General features: G+C 34.5%; 1 long non-coding RNA gene across 1 annotated transcript in view; it reads left to right on the top strand.

Annotated features, from left to right (window-relative positions):
• Window positions 1–5,202: 5,202 nt before the first annotated feature.
• LOC131495668 (uncharacterized) overlaps window positions 5,203–18,355 on the top strand; it is a 209,508-nt gene continuing 196,355 nt past the window's right edge. The window contains exons 1-2 of the long non-coding RNA XR_009254058.1: window positions 5,203–5,396; window positions 16,107–16,165. This is a non-coding gene — a long non-coding RNA (uncharacterized LOC131495668). The remainder of the gene's footprint in view (window positions 5,397–16,106; window positions 16,166–18,355) is intronic.

Here is an 18,355-nt window from a genome sequence, read left to right as displayed (position 1 = left end):
GATCTTTAAAATCTGAATAAACTTCTCAGGATTTCTAATAGAATTGAATGAGGTGACAGATATGAAAAAAACAGTAATAATGGTGCATGATAAATATTAATACATGATACCTATTATAAATGTTAGTCATGCTGATTAGTTTTGTTGATAAAGTGTACTTTTGACTTTTTTTTAAGGAAAATGTTTTAGGAATTTGATCATAAAATATAAACCTCTTTGTTCATTTAAAATCATTTTTCATCAGGGAAATATAAATCAAAGCCACAGAGATACCACCTCATACTGGTCAGAGTGGCTAAAATGAACAAATCAGGAAACTACAGATGCTGGTGAGGATGTGGAGAAACAGGAATCCTCTTGCACTGTTGGTGAGAATGCAAAGTGGTGCAGCCATTCTGGAAAACATTGTGGAGGTTCCTCAAAAAATTAAAAATAGAGCTACTCTATGATCCAGCAATAGCAATGCTAGGAATTTACCCAAGGGATACAGCAGTGCTGATGCATAGGAGCCCATGTACCCCAATGTTTATAGCAGTGCTTTCAACAATAGCCAAATTATGGAAAGAGCCTAAATGTCCATCAACTGGTGAGTGGGTAAAGGAGATGTGGTTTATATATTCAATGAAATACTACTTGGCAGTGAGAAAGAATGAAATCCTGCCATTTGTAGCAATGTTGGTGGAACTGGAAACTATTATGCTTAGTGAAGTAAGTCAGTCAGAGAAAGACAGGTATCATATGTTTTCACTTATATGTGGATCTTGAGAAACTTAACAGAAGACCATGGGGGGAGGGAAGGGAAAAAATAGATACAAATAGAGATGGAGGGAGGCAAGCCACAAGAGGCTCTTAAATACAGGAACAAACTAAGGGTGGATGGGGGGTGGGGAAGAGGGAAAGTGGGTGATGGGCATTGAGGAGGGCACTTGTTGGGATGAGCACTGGGTGTTGTATGTAAGCCAATCTGACAATAAATTATATTCATAAGAAAGAAAGAAAGAAAGAAAGAAAGAAAGAAAGAAAGAAAGAAAGAAAGAAAGAGAGAGAGAGAGAGAGAGAGAGAGAGAGAGAGAGAGAGAAAGAAAGAAAGAAAGAAAGAAAGAAAGAAAGAAAGAAAGAAAGAAAGAAAGAAAAAAAATTTTTAAACAGATTAGGAATCAAATCTTTATAAAACTTAAAACTAAGTTTGTCTTCAAATAAAAGATACTTGTAAAATTTTTCATGCCAGTATTTAGATAATTATATCCTATGTTCTCCTATTTTTAAAGTTGATTTTTATTTTGAGAGAGAGAGAACATGGGCAGGAGAGGGTCAGAGAGAGAGGGAGAGAGAGAATCCTAAATAGGCTTTGCACTGCTAGAATGGAGCCCGATACAAGGCTCAATCTCACAAACTGTGAGATCATGGCCAAAACCAAGAGTCAGATGCTTTACTGACTGAGCCACCCAGGCACCCCATAGGCTATCTTCCTTTACCTATTTTAATGAGTTTATTATTTAACAGATAATATAGATATATAACATGTTATATGTATAATATATATGTTATATATATATAATCAGTTAAATAATATATTTATTTATTTTATAATTATTTTTAATAATAAATATTTTTTAAAATAATAAAATTAATATTTTATAATATATATATTTATATTATATATTCCATATGGTAATATATTTATATTATATATTATATATATTTATATTATATATATATATATATATATATATTCCAAATATTACAACATGTTTAATGTAGTCTACGTGGTCATGGCCATTAGATTATGAATGTGTAATAGGTCATTATTTCTCAACATTTTGTTTGGGATTTACGCAGGTTCACATAACGGTTTGTTTAAATCAAGTCAAGTGGTTATTCATGCAGAGCTGTATCAGCAAAAAGGGACCAGTACCTAATCCTATCTTTTCAGGGGCTGTGAAAAGATATTCTGTCCTCAGTACCTAGCATAGTGACCAGAATATTTGTTGAATAAATGAATAAAGAAGCAAATGACATTTAAACACTGATGTATACAGTGTGAGGTCCTAGAATACTTGTCACATCCTGCTTCATTTGTATCACAGAAAAACTCCAGGCCAGAGATTCAAAAGTTAGATTGCATAACAGGGCACCTGGGTGGCTCAGTCAGTTGAGCGTCTGACTTCAGCTCGGGTCATGGTCTCATGGTTGGTGGGTTCGGGCCCCGCGTCAGGGTCTGTGCTGACAACTCAGAGCCTGGAGCCTACTTCAGATTCTGTCTCTCTCTTTCTCTCTGTGTCCCTCCTCCACTCATGCTCTCTGTCTCTCTCTCAAAATAAATAAACATTTTAAAAAAAGTAAAATTGCATACTAATATTTATCTGGTCATTGTAAGATCTTTTAAATAAAAAGAATAGGCTGAACATATGGAGGAACTCTGCTGTAAAATAAAAATAAATACTAAAATATACATAATAATATTTTTAATGACCTCCTCTATAAGAAACTTTGATCATTTAAATAGACAACTATAATTTAAGGGTAAAAGGAAAAATCTAAAGGCTCACTGTGGTCATTTAGATACTGGCTGCTAACTGAATTTATTCCTAGGACTATAGAGGGTGATCAGCATCTAAGAGGCCTGTGGGAGCAAGTGATTTCCTGACTGAGACCTAAAAATTACTGTTACTGTTTCTCCAATTTCACATGTATACATTATATGACTTGTCTTAATAAATAAGTTTTTTTTTATTTTTTTTTAACATTTATTCATTTTTGAGACAGAGAGAGACAGAGCATGAATGGGGGAAGGTCAGAGAGAGAGGGAGACACAGAATCTGAAACAGGCTCCAGGCTCTGAGCGGTCAGCACAGAGCCCGACGCGGGGCTCGAACTCACGGACCGTGAGATCATGACCTGAGCCGAAGTCGGACGCCCAACTGACTGAGCCACCCAGGCGCCCCAATAAGTTTTTTTTTTAATTCCCCTTGTCTTTGGATTAAAAATTAGTTAGGGGAATGGAGAACAGCATCAAATAGTGTTCACTGGCTGGCATTCAAACATCAAAATAAATCCATTCCATTGGATTCCATGGAAATCATGGGCAAGTTTTTGGAACAAGTAGAGATGAAAATAAAAATAAACATTAAGAGTCAGAATAGAAAGTAGAAAAAGTAAGTTTACCAACGTATTAAGAGATGACTATGGAAATAAGGAAAGGGTCAGCGTTCCATTCACATGGAAAGAGGGTTTTTGTTAATGTTTTGTTTATTATCTTGTTTTTTTTTTATTTTTTAATGTTTCTTTTTGAGAGAGAGAGAGAGAGAGAGAGAGAGAGAGAGAGAGAGAGAGGCAGAGCAGAACACAAGTGGGGTAGGGATAGAGAGGGAGGGAGACACAGAATCTGAAGCGGGCTCCAGGCTCTGAGCTGTCAGCACAGAGCCCAACGTGGGGTTTGAACCCACAAACCATGAGATCATGACCTGGACTGGAGTCAGATGCTCAAGGACTGAGCCACTCAGGTGCCCCTGTTATTTTGCTTCTTTTTAAGTGAGAAATGTCTGAAACTTTCAATGCCCTATAGTGAAGTAGAGCACGTGAACTGCAGGAGGGATAAAGGCTTATCAGGTGGCTCTGAGCAGGACAAACTGGGAGAAGTTCAGATGTTGGCCTTGCAAATAAGAGACATTTCTTTCATTGTGATAGTTTCGTCAGAGTGTGCTGGTTAACTATTTGTGGAATATTAATTAGATGTCACAAGTCATATTAGGATAGTTTTGAGCAGACAGAATTAATCGTACATTGGAACCTATCATCCAAAGTGATAATAAATTTGCTGACTGCTATGATGGCGTGATGTTCCACAGAACGTGTAATGGGCCACCCCGCCCATCTGAGTGTTCAAGAATGCCTTCCATAATAGTTTTTTTTAATTAAAAAAATGTTTATTTTTGAGAGAGAGTGAGCATGGGGAGGGGAGGGGCAGAGAGAGAGGGGGACAGAGGATCCAAAGCAAGCTCTGCACTGACAGCAGCAAGCCCGAAGAAGGGCTCAAACTCACAAACTGTGAGATCATGACCTGGGCTAAAGTCCATGAGATCATGACCTGAAGTCCAATAATCAACTGAGTGAGCCACCCAGGTACTCCCTGATAAAGTCTCTTTAAAAGGGGTTGTTCCTACTTTTTACATTGAGTAGAAGTTAGCTCAGCAAGGATTTGAGAGTGAGGCTAAAATTTCAGTCATTTTACAAATCCCTATAGGTAGAAAGCAATTGTTTAGACACCTCAAAGGAAACCAATATGGATAAAGAGAAAAGTTTGGAGGGCGAGGTGGCAAGAAGGAGTATTTTTTTAAGTTTTTTTTTAAGGTTTTACTTATTTTTGAGAGAGAGAGTGAAAGTGGGGAAGGGGAAGAGAGAGAGGGAGACACAGAATCTGAAGCAGGCTCCAGGCTGTCAGCACAGAGCTGGACGCAGGGCTCGAACCCATGGACCGCAAGATCATGACCTGAGCCGAAGTCGGATGCTTAACTGACTGAGCCACCAAGGTGCCCCAATGAAGGAGTATTTTAAAGAGTTAAGTTTGAAAAGTTTTCAGTGTCCAGATAATGCAGGGTTTCCTAAGCCATGTAACCTATTTAGATGGCATTTAAATGTTGTGGAAGCTTGTTATTAGGATTTTAAAGCAAAGGGAGTGATGTGATTTGAGGTATGTGTTTAAAAGTTCACAAAGTAGTGAATTAATGTTAGTGTGAGAGACGAGAGGCAAGAGTGGAAACAAAAGACTAAATAGGAGAATGGACCCTGAGAAACTTAACAGGAACCCATGGGGGAGGGGAAGGAAAAAAAAAAAAAAAGAGGTTAGAGTGGAAGAGAGCCAAAGCACAAGAGACTCTTAAAAACTGAGAACAAACTGAGGGCTGATGGGGGGGTGGGAGGGAGGGGAAGGTGGGTGATGGGTATTGAGGAGAGCACCTGTTGGGATGAGCACTGGGTGTTGTATGGAAACCAATTTGATAATAAATTTCATATATTTAAAAAAATAAAGCTGCCATAAAAATAAAAAAAAAAATAGGAGAATGTTATTACAGAAACTCAGGCATAAGATGATGTAAGCCTTTACAAGGTAGCAGCCTTTGGCATGGAGAATGGAAGTTTTCAGTGACAGGTAGTTTAAATCAGTGGGCATGATGATGACCAAGTGAGAGCTGTGTGCAAGTGGCTTGTACTTTTTGACTGACATGCTTGCTTCTACGTGTTCTGGGAAGAGAGCAGAGCAAGGTAGTTCATTACATACAGCAATAGAACACAGAAGAGTTTGTCTTGGTGAAACAGGTTGCACTTTAGTTTGCTTTCCTTGACTCAATCCATGCAGTTCTTTAAAAGAACGATCATCTGAAGTTTTTTGCTTATAGGTGAGTACCTACTAGCTAGATGGATGAAATAAGGTAGAATGCAATAAGGAGATTGATTAGTTCATGTTTTGACTTCTGATTACTGGAATCTTTCATTTAAATCCTGGTCTCATTCCTTCCAGCCACTGTATCATATATTTCCAAAATGCAAGCCTGTTTTGGGTTCTGCAGTCAAATTGTGTTTTTCTTTTGCTACCTTAGGCTCTAGAGATACTCTCAGCTGAATTTTTGTCTATTCTACTTTAAAATTTCTGTCACTCTATCTGCTTTGATCTTCCCAAGCATGGTAGAGAGATGGCTAGAAGCTTATCAAACACTTATTCTCTCTCTATTACCTCTCTTTTATGATGAGTCCTGTTATATACATTTCTGCATGCTGGAAAGTCATGCTGACATTCCACAATATTGCACTCTAGGAGGATTCTCTCTGTGAGTCCTTATAAACTGCTATAATAATAATAGTGATAATTATTATTTTATGCTGTAATAGTAATTATTATTATTATTATATAGTATTTGTAACTCTTACTATCACCAGTACTGTTATTATTTTACATTACTTTATAGGCTACAATCTCTGATACAATATTAAAGAGGACTAGGGTATTGGGATAGTTATTTTAATACCCATAGCTGTAAGAAATATTTCAAAATATAACCATTAAGAATAATGTTTTCTAGGGGCACCTGGCTGGCTCAGTTGATGGAGCATGTGACTCTTATTTTTTGGAATTATGGGCTCAAGCCCCACATTTGGTGTAGAGATTACTTAAAAATAAAATCTTTAAAAAATAATGATGATTTTCTATGGGTTACTTTTGTAGATACTCTCACTCAGTTTAAATATATTTCATTTCTAGTTTGCTATGAACTCTTTGGGTGTATCTTATAACACAAATAGGTATTATATTTTTATAATTAAAAAATTATTAATTTTGAGGGAGAGAAAGAGAAAGAGAGAGAGAGAAACACAAGCAGGGGAGTGGCAGAGAAGGAGGGAGAGAGAGAGTCCCAAGCAGGCTCCACACTCAGTGCAGAGCCTGACCCAGGGCTCTATCTCACAACTGTGTGATCATGATCTGAGCTGAAATCAGGAGTTGATGTTTGACCGTGAGCCACCCAGGTGCCCCTAACTTTTTTTTTTTTTTAATTTTAATTTCAGTATAGTGAACATATAGTGTTATGTTAGTTTCAGATGTACAATATAGTGATTCAACAAGTCTATACATTACTCAGGGCTCATCAGTATACTCTTAATCCTGTTCACCTATGTCACCCTCCCCTCTGGTAACCATCAGCTTGTTCTCTATAGTTAGCAGTCTATTTTTGGTTTGTCTCTCTTTTTCTTTGTTCATTTACTGTCTTTCTTAAATTCCATATCGTATTTGTCTTTCTCTGACTTAATTCACTTGGCATTATATACTGTAGACACATCCATGTTTTTGCAAATGACAAGATTTCGTTCTTTTTTTATGACTGAAAATATTCCATGGTGTATATATACACCACTGTTCTTTATACATTCGTATATCAGTGAACACATGGGCTGTTTCCATATCTTGTCTACTGTAAATAATGCTGAAAGAAACATGAGAATACATATATCTTTTGGGATTATGATTTTTGTATTATTTGGGTAAAAACCCATGAGTGGAATTACTGGATCATATGATAATTCTGTTTTTAATTTTTTGAGGAATCTCCATACTGTTTTCGAAAGTGGTTACAACAGTTTCTATTCCCACCAAAAGTGCATGGGGGTTCCTTTTTCTCCATATCCTTGCCAATACTTGTTGTTTTTTCTGTTTTTAATTTTAATCATGTGAAGTGATATCTCATTGTGGTTTTGATTTACATTTTCCTGATGATTAATGATGTTGAACATCTTTTCATGTGCCTGTTGGCTATCTGTATATTTTCTTCCGAGAAATGCTCACTTTTAATTGGATTATTTGGGTCTCTTTGGTGTTGAGTTGTGCAAGTTCTTTATGTATTTTGGATATTAACCCCTATTGGATATATCATTTGTGAATATTTTCTCCATTCAGGAGGTTGCCCTTTTGTTAAAAATCTGTTTGATTTTTATTAGGCATATGGTGTAAAATATTATTGATATAATACATAAAATATTTAGAGATTAACTTACTTACTGGGTGAGATTATCTTCTTCAAATCTAGATTTTTTTTTCTGATTTTAGCAAACTATTAGGGTAGGGACAGGTATCCTTTATTGAATAGCTGAATGAGTTTATTCACTGGTTTTAGTTTTAGGGTAAGTTGGTCCATTTTGATTTCAATTTTACTTTAGAGTATAACCAAGAATCATGCAATGTTTACCAGGTTCATGTTCCCTAGTGGGTCATTAACTCCATTTTTGACGTCCACATAAATCTATAGAAATATCTAAACCTTGTTCAAATTCTTAGACTCTCTTCAGTCAGAATTAGTAAATATTTTGATGATAAAATGAAACCAAATATTTTCCCTATCTCAGTACTTTCTTTTCTTCTTTTCAGGGCCTTGGCCCCTGAAATACTTGTTCTGTTGGTAATTCACTGATAACTTCAAATAACAATGTTCTTACTTTTTCTAATTTTTCTAGTTTTTTTGGTGGGTGGACTGCTCAGTTGCAATGGTGTCTGCTGTAGGCAGAATTCAATATTTTCTGTATTGCTATTGCTTTTATTTATTTTAGTTCACTATATTACAGATGCCTTTATGATCGAAGCCATAGGACTTAATTTTAATTTTTCTTTTCTTTCTTTTTTTAAGTTTGTATTTAAATTCCAGTCAGTTAATATACAGTGTAATATTAGTTTCAGGTGTGCAATATGGTGATTCAACACTGCTGTGCAACGTTCGTGCTCATCACAGCAAATGTACTGGTGATCCCCATCATCTATTTTACCCATCCCCCCACCCACATTCCCTCTGGTAGCCATCAGTTTGTTCTCTATAGTTAAGAGTTTGTCTCTTGGTTTGCCTCCCTCTCTTTTCCCCTTTGTTCATTTGTTTTGTTTCCTTTTGAAAAAAAAATAATTTTATTTTATTTTTTATTTTTAAAGGAAGAGAGAAAGAACGAAAGCTAGTGGGGGAGAGGGCCAGAGGGAGTGAGAGGGGAATTCCAAGCAATCCCAAGAGATAATTCCCATGCTGAGCATTATATATACATCACAATTTTTGTTTTATTCATTTCTGTGCTTTCTTGATTTATATTTGCTTCTTTCTCTTTACACTATATACTCAATAAGTGACTTAATTATTTTAACCCAATTATCTGGAAAATACTCAACAATATTTTGTGTTATGTTGTTTTAATTCACATTTAATGATAATATTTTTGTCAATTGAAATGATTATCTGTGCCAAGAAGTAAGTGCAAATGGATTGGCAAAATAAAAGATTGCAATTTTTTTTTTTTTTTTTTTTTTTTTTAATTTTATTATTATTATTTTTTTAATATATGAAATTTACTGTCAAATTGGTTTCCATACAACACCCAGTGCTCATCCCAAAAGGTGCCCTCCTCAATACCCATCACCCACCCTGCCCTCCCTCCCACCCCCCATCAACCCTCAGTTTGTTCTCAGTTTTTAACAGTCTCTTATGCTTTGGCTCTCTCCCACTCTAACCTCTTTTTTTTTTTTTTTTTTCCCTTCCCCTCCCCCATGGGTTTCTGTTACGTTTCTCAGGATCCACATAAGAGTGAAACCATATGGTATCTGTCTTTCTCTGTATGGCTTATTTCACTTAGCATCACACTCTCCAGTTCCATCCACGTAAAGATTGCAATTTTTTAAAAACTATTTTCTATTATTTTCCTTTAGCATTCTGGAAATCCTGTTTTTTATATTTCAAATAGTAGAGTTATAATTTAAATTATTACACCTATATTTATATATATTTTTAATTGCAAAGAGAAGATATCTATTGGAAATCACCCATATATTTTCAAAATATATGTACCTTTATTTCCTATGCCCTTCCAAAACTCTTATTCATTGGCAATATGTGAAGCTTCATAGCCACATTTTTAATATTATTTTTTTTTTGTTTTGGCTTCACATATGTTTATTTAAAAATTATTTATGGCTTTTCTCTTTTATCTCTACATTAATAACAAGTATTCAAGTAGAATACAGTATTACTTCCTTTCAATGTCTACTGTATGTCCTTTTATACTATAATTTTCCCAGTTCTTTATTGTAGCCTATTCTTGTAATTTGATGGATTAATTTTTTTAATCATTTTCCCATCAGGAAGTGTACCTGGGTGCTATTTTTCCTCAATTATTGCACCTATGATCAGATATTTCTGTAGTTTCACACATGGGTGCTCTGTGGCTGAGTTGTAAAGCTGTAGCTCACAAATCTTTTTTTTTTTCTAATTATTCTATACAGTTATTTTCTAGCGTTTAATATTTGGACATGAGGTATGAAGATTTTCATTTTTAAAAAAATTATTCACTAATCTGTTTTCCACACATGGATGCTTGGATGATTTTGTTCTGTCTATTTTAATTTCAACACGTTTAATCTCTACTAGGGAGATTTCTTTTGTCAGATGTAAATGTGAAAATTATAGCAATTAAATTTGATAGCTATTCTCCTGGGAGTCAGGTGCACCCTTTATTTTTACAGCATCTACTGTAAATATATTTGAAACAATAATAGGCCTGGCAGAGGAATGTGAGAAACAGCGTTTAATGCTGAAAATAAAATTATCTCTTAACATACCACAATGGGAGTCCCAGAGAATCTCTCTCTCTCCTTCTTCATGGTGAATTCCTACTCTTGAGGAGTTTGATCTAAAAGGTAGAGGACAAATTCTACCTCTAATTGTTGTTGTTGTTAGTAATTCTTAAAGCCTATTAGTACCTACATCTTTCTTAAATGAATCCCATAGCAAGTTTTGGGCTTTATGCAAATAAGCCTTTGACAGCTTTGCTGAGCTATTTCAAACTCCTAGAGCACTAGTCTTTTTACACCATGTTCTCAACTTCACTTATTCTGCTAAAGTCCCATATATTATCTAATTTTAATAGATATAAAATATTATAAAATGTAAGCTACTTTTGAATAAATGTCAACGCCATGTGTTTTCATGCCTTGCTTTTCATTGGTAAAGACATTACATTTTATTTTCAAAACACATCTGTATCCTTTATATTTCTAAAGTACTTATTGGACACATGCATGGCCTGGGATCATTGTGGAAAACAGGCTCTAAGGTTGGTCCCAGTTATCTTTGCCCCCTGGCATACTTGTTAATCCTTCCTGCTCTCAGTGTTATCTACACTTATTGCTTGACTTCTAACAAATAAAATATGGCAGAGTTTGTAGAATGTCATACTGAAGTTAAGTCATAAAAAGGTGGTGGCTTCTGTCTTTGTGTTCTCTCAGCTTTGCCTTGCATTGTCCTGGGAAGCCATTTACTGTGTCATTAGGGAACCTTATAGAGATGCTTGCATGAAGAGAAACTAGGGCCTGCTAATAACTACACGAATGAGCAGGATCTCACTCTCAGCCAAGGCTTCAGAAAATAACAGCCTTGGTTTACAGCTTGCCTGCAACCTCCTGAAAAACCTTGAACCAGAAACATATAGCTAACCTGTATCTGGTTTCCTGTACAGAAACTGTGAGCTAAAAAATTGGTTGTTTTGACTTGCTGAGTTGGAATAATTTGTCCCACAACTGTAGGTAACATATATAGTGTTTTTCTTCTTTGTATTTTTTCTCTTCACCTAAGTAATATCCATAGTCTCACATATTAAGGTGGGGAACCTAGGAAAATAAACAATTATTCATTTAATCATTATTAAAAGATGCTGCAGAGGGAAACTGTATTTTTTTTCTTCACCAAATACACATTTTCAAGAATGAGTTCCACAAAAGAATAAAGGCAAAAGTGATACCTTTGTAGTGAAAGTAATTACCCATATTAATCATGGCAATAGATAATGTCCTAAATCATACCCACACCAACTTGAATTCTGGCCAGTTTATTGAATTGACTGTTTCTCCTTGATTTGTCTTGGTTCTTTACCATTTTAAAACGTTACATGTTATTTTTGCTGCTATTGCTGTTGTTATTTTATTTTACAGAAATTCGCCAGGAGGTAGGCTTTATTTACATGAGGCCAAGAACTAAATTTGGGACAATTAAGTAATCTTAACAATTTTTTATTGATAGTTTTTAAAAACAATAATTGCTATGATATATTTCAGGATACAATTTCTTTCATGTCAATAATAAAAGAAAAGATTTAACTCATGTATTTTTTGAGGATCAAAAACATGTCATTTTTGAGGATTGAATGCACAGACAGTAGCTAGGTCAATCTCTTTTGGAAGCAACACTAACGCTTTGAAGTCATCAGGAAGATCATGCAGTGCCAAAGCAAAAGAAATACTGTGACTTATGGTGATTCTGTGTTTCCAAACATATTTTCATAAACATTTCTCTATCCTAAATTGCCCTTGACAAACAGATTTTTTTTAAGTGTTAACACTGTTTCTTTAAAACAGTCCAGAAAGTTATCATGATAACAGCTTTCAAAAATGTCATGAAATTTTAAAATGTAGTGTCAGGTAGGAAGCTCATGAAGTCAAAAGGTCAAGATTCTAAAAACTGCCAGGGACTATGATGATACATGTTGTTATGTTGAGTGAAAATAATTTTTGCAGCTTTTTATTTTAGGTTAATTTAAAAACACTTACATACGTTATTATTATTTATTTCATGTGAAATGCAGCAAATTGAACTCTCTAATAGAAATCATGTTTCTAACCACAGACTTGTACAAAGAAAGCAGGTCTTAATTTAGGTGTAATCTGAAAGCTTCTAAGATCTGTTACATTCTTTTAAAAACCTATTGGAAAAGTTTCAGCATCAGAGTAATCCTTAAATCTTGGTAAAAACCATAATATTGTGACTTATCTCCTTATAGATCACTGCTGTATAATAGACTAATGTTTTCATGTATAAAACAAAATAAAACAAATTTGAGTATAAGAGAATCCCTTTCCTCAGTACATAGTAAAGATTTTCTGATTGATAGTGAACTGACTATGGTAGCTTGCATAAAGCGACCAACATCCTCAGTTCTGGGCAGAATGGTAGGAATTGTTAAAAAGAAAGGAATTACATATTCATTACCAAAATATTTTCCTCTCTTACTAATCAAGTTTAGACTTGGAACTGTTTAGCAAACTCTGTGACAAATATTTTAAACCATAGAAGTGAAGAAACTATAAACTTCGTATCAGTCCATTGTTAAAATATTCTATTACATGGTAAAAAGTATTGTGGACTTACTTCTGGAAGGGGCCTGAGAAAGCGAATATTTCACAAGTGAATTCATTCCCTATTTGTTTACATATTGTTTAGAGTAGTGTTTGTGTTAGTTTCCTAGTGCCTTCATAAGAAAGTACCACAAACTGGTCAGTTTAAACAACAAAAAATTATTTTCTCTAAGTTCTGGAGGCTAAAAGTCTAAGATAAATGTGTTGACAAGGCTGGTTCCTTCTGGAAGTGATGGGGGAGAATCTCTTCCAGCCCCTCCCCCTGCTTCTGGTGATCACTGGCAATCTTTTGTGTTCCATGGCTTTTGCTGTATTGTCCCAGTTTTTGCCTTCATCTTTACATGTCATTCTCTGTGTGTGTGTGTGTGTGTGTGTGCCCAGATTTCCCATTTTTAAAGGACACAAGTCATATTGGATTAAGAGCCCATCCTATTCCAGCATGACCTCTTCTTAACTAATTACATTTGCCACGACTCTATTTCCAAAGATGGGCACATTCTGAAGGACTTGGGATTAGGACATCAACATACGAATTTTGGGGTTGTCGAATTCAATCCGTAACAGTGTTATTGATGGGCAATGAGGTGGTGATGCAGCTGCATGGGAGGACCCTTAGGGGCCAAATTATATTCATTTTATTTATTTTTTATCTTGAAGACTAAATATTTTTCTTCTTATTTTCTCTTCAACGCTTCCAGTCTCCCTACTTTTTACTTTTGAATATTTCTCCTCCAGCTTCACTTAATTCTGATCTTAGTTTTGAAAAAAAGTAATAAACAAAAATTACCATAAAAAAGCAAATTCTGCAAGTGCTCATGGAAATTTTTTCTGTTTTTCATTTTTCTGAATAGCAATTCATTTCTATAAACTTTTATTACATGGAGACTTTATGAAATTGCACTACCTTTTTCTTATTTTGGTCTAGGTAGAGTTTAGGGGATATAAAATACCTTTTGGTACCTTTGAGAGAACGGAAGATGGTGGAAATGTAGAGAAAATACATATGTTAAGGAGTGAATATTTATGTCCACCCACATTCATATGTTGAACCCCTAAACCCCAAGTGATATATCAAGAGATGGGGCATTAGGAAATGATTAGGTCTAGATGAGATCATGAGAGTCAAGTCTTAATGGTGGGCTCAGTACCCTAATAAGAGGAGAAAGAGACCCCAGGGCTTCCTTCTCTACCAGGTGAGGATACAGTGAGAAGTCAGCCATCTGGAAACCAGAAAGAGAGCTGTCACCAGAACTCAACCATGTTGGTACCCTGATCTCAGATTTCCTAGCCTCCAGACCTGTAAGAAATAAATGTCTGTTGCTTAAGCCACCCTTTATATGGTATTTTATTATAGCAGCCAAGCTAAGACAGATTAATCTTCAAATATAAACCTATCACATAACACTTAATTGTATATCAGAGAATGTTGCTGGGAGATCTTATGTTCACCGTAGTTAAGTGTTACTTGTTGAGGGTATCTAATAGAACAGAAGAAGCTTAGTTTAGCTGAAGAGCCCTTGGTGACTTTAAATAATTATGTTGCAGATAATGACATCAGGGTACAGCAGAGTAAATATTTTGTTCGAAGAGACACCTGGGATGGTTGAAACTATGGTCATTGTTTCATGAAATCTTGTTCAGTGTACTATAGTAATGTCTCAGTTAATGTCTTGAAATAAGAGTATGATTACTTTTGTCATTTTTTAAAATTACAAAATAGACGAATTATATTTCCAGTTTCTGATGAAAGAAGCATAATGATGCTGCATTAGCAAATGGAAACCCAATTAACCAAATACATGTAACATCTGAATAATTACTTCTAATATTAAAATAATTATTACATAATTACAAGCTTCCAATGGACTAAACTGCATTTTATGGAGCCCATCAATTAGCGAATGTCATAACATCTTACTGCGTATAAATAAAACCCAGTACAACATTTTCATTTTATTTATAGACCACTATATGTTAGTATTTTATTTTAACTGCATCCATCATAGTTTATAGAACTAGCTTTTGGTGTCAACAGATGAAATGTTTAATGAGTTATGATCAGAAAAAGGAATACAGATGTACTGTATGTCAAATTCTCTTTTCCTCATTAGTACAGCAGCTGTTTGGCTGACAGTGTGAATGATGTTTTAGTGTTGTTTCTAGATTGCTTTTATAATTTATGGAAGTTTTGGTTGGAACTTCCCAAATTCTTCTTTCATTTGTTTTTCAAAGAAGCAAGATAAGATAACCTTAAGTATATTATCTATAATATTATTAAAACATGATTATATACACAATGACCAAATAACCAAATAGTATAAATTATATGTTATAACTGAACCCACAAAAAAATGAGAGACAAAAATTATATTTCAACATTTAAATATAGTATGATTTGTAAAAACATAAAAATCTATGTAACACTTTATGAAGAATATAAAGACCTATACATCTTACTATTTTAAGAAATACATATCTCAGGAATATTCCTGAATGGAAGACTTAAATTCTCCCTCAGAACACTCACATAATTAATTTAGTTCAAATAAAAATAAAATTCGAAAATATTAAAAGAATATAGAATAATTTTTCTTAAAATATTATTAAGCTACAATATAAAATATTAGTTACTGGGCAGGAATGGGCACACATATTAAGAAGTGATTGACACGGTGGTGGTACAAATAAAATTGGCTGACATTTAGATAATTTGTTTTCTAACTAAAGAAAATGGAAACAGTTTGGAAATGAAGGAAATGTAATGTATAAATTGATTAAACAAGTTGAATGGGGTGGGTGAAATAAAGAATATGGGCTGGCTGTATAAATCCATTACAGAAAAACTAGTTTTAAAACCCCAAACAAAGAAACACTGTATATGCCATGATTATGCACCAAGCTTAAACACATGACTGGCAGAAATTTCATGTGAAACATTTTAATTGTCTAAATGCATAGCAAATCAGACTTCATTCTTAAAAATAATGATAGTAATTATTAAATATATTATTTCAGAGTGTTCATCTAGCAACAGGCAAAGATAAGTAGTCATGGTAGTTTATTAGAGTCCTAATGAAAAAACTCACAACACCCCTGTTATTTGCTCAACAGCCAAAGAATTCCTATGTGAATAAATACCTAAGAGTCACTCTTTTTGTAAGGTATTATGATGGTGTTTTTAAAAAATTCTTTAACTTTATACATCTTACTCTTTTAATACTGAGATCACTTCGGCCATTAATAGTGTTATGAATTATAATATTTAAATTTTATTTACTATAGTTCATATTTGAAGTGTATAAATTTCTACATAATGATATTGAAATATTACCCCATCTTAATTCATCACAGGAAATGGTGAATTGATGTTGAACAAACATGATAAATTGTTAAATTTTAATTTCAGATTCTGTCTTTGCTGCAATCAAATTTGTATCCTGATCCAAGATGTTTTGCTTCATTCAGGTGAGTCCCTGCATTTTCACACAATTTAGTAATGCGCACAAATATAAACAAAGCCCGAAGCTCACATTAACCTAAAAACACTAACTCTCACTGGAGAATTTCCTGTGTATTACAAAATGACATATATTGCATTACTTAATTTATTCTTAAATTCAAGCCATTTTAGTACTTTCTTTTTAAATGTTTTGTAAGCAAATTAAACTCTTAAGAAAAATGTATTGGCTTTTCTTTTGAAAGAAGTAACCTAGAACAATTTGAAGAAAATTAGGAAGGTGAAAAGAAATATAGAGAAAGACTATAGTATATAATACTAAAAAAAAATTTTTTTTTTTTAACGTTTATTTATTTTTGAGACAGAGAGAGACAGAGCATGAACGGGGGAGGGTCAGAGAGAGAGGGAGACACAGAATCTGAAACAGGCTCCAGGCTCTGAGCTGTCAGCACAGAGCCCGACGCGGGGCTCGAACTCACGGACCGCGAGATCATGACCTGAGCCGAAGTCGGCCGCTTAACCGACTGAGCCACCCAGGCGCCCCTATAGTATATAATACTATTATCAATTGTCTCTGCTTAGTTTTTAACTTTCTATGACTGTAGAGATCAAGGTGTTTACTGATTGCTTAGTGTTAAAGCACTCATATACTTTCATTTTATTTTTATTCGTATATTAAAGATTTTTCCTTTATCCTTAAGACAGTTTAAAATGGTCTCCTACACATAATCCGGGATAGGTATCCATGTTACATATACACTTAACTTGCCAAGATTTCTCTAATTACTTTGCCATTGTGAAACCCATGAATTAAAACCTTTATTCTCTTTAAATTTTTTTTTTACATTTATTTATTTCTGAGAGACAAAGAGAGATAGCGCATGGGTGGGGGAGGGGCAGAGAGAGAGGGAGACACAGAATCCAAAGCGGGCTCCAGGCTCCGAGCTGTTAGCATAGGGCCCAAAGCGGGACTCCAACTCACAAACCAGGAGATCATGACCTGAGCCAAAGTGGGACGCTTAACCAACTGAGCCACCCAGGCCCCCCAACCTTTATTCCCTTTAAAGTAAGAGGATGAAGGTAACTTCCAATCTCAGATATCTGGCTAGGCAGAGAAGGTCATGTCCTTTCTTTTGTAAATGTAGTGTCTTGAATTAAAACAGACAAGAAGACAAACAAAAAGAATGGTAGGAATTGCCTATCCTGATCCAGGTTGCCATGACTGTCCATATTGGTGTATATGTTGTCAGATGCCATCATTTTTATGTCTAGGCATTGTTTTGAAAGAGGAATTTAATTTATGGAATCTCTAGTATGCAGAATATTAAAATGTATTCACAGTATATATATATAATTACCCATTTAAATAAAAAAATAAATGGGTGATAAAGAAATGTAACAGGAGAAAAGTAAGATATTTTAGAGTCAGTGAAAAATGTACTAGTGAGGTAATAATAATTTTTATATTACTATATTAATTCATTCTCCTTATATCAGCAGCAGGTATAAAATCCAAAGCTTGCTTACTATGACACTGTAAGTATACTAAATAACACTTACTTTTGAAGAGTCTCAGTTGTCCTTTTTTTGGATTGTCCTATTTTTAGATTTAATTCATTGTTATATATTAGAATATCCACCTTTATGGCCAAAATTATGGCAAAGAGCATGGGTAATAGCGGTAGTGGAAAATACTTAAATATTAGATGAAAGTAGATCCCCTATTTTAAACCTGTAGGATCCCAGGGAACCTGGCTGTCTCAGTTGATTAAGCGTGGACTTAGGCTCAAGTCAAGATCTCATGGTTTGTGAGTTTGAGCTCCACATGGGACTCTGTTCTGCCATCTTGGGATCCTCTGTCTTGCTCTCTCTGCCCCTTCCCTGCTTGTGTGCTCTCTCTTTCTCTCTCAAAAATAAAATAAACATTAAAAAAAAAAAGAAACTTTAGAGTATCCCAAGGAAGTATTTTGTATTGTAAATATTTTGAAAGTAACATACCATCCAAATACACTGCATTATAGATAAGCTAATTGTTTTTCTGGGTTAGAGAATTATTTCTGAGTATCCTCAACAACTCCCTTTTTCCTAAAAATATGTCTGAAAAATATGCTATGTTTTAAACAGAAAATATCATTACCAGCTGATACTCCCTTATAGTTTCATATTTCTGCCTTCCATTAATTTCACTTTACTCTTTG

Source organism: Neofelis nebulosa, chromosome 15 (genome assembly GCF_028018385.1).
Source record: "Neofelis nebulosa isolate mNeoNeb1 chromosome 15, mNeoNeb1.pri, whole genome shotgun sequence".
Taxonomy (NCBI): domain Eukaryota; kingdom Metazoa; phylum Chordata; class Mammalia; order Carnivora; family Felidae; genus Neofelis; species Neofelis nebulosa.
This window is presented reverse-complemented; position numbering and strand designations above follow the sequence as displayed.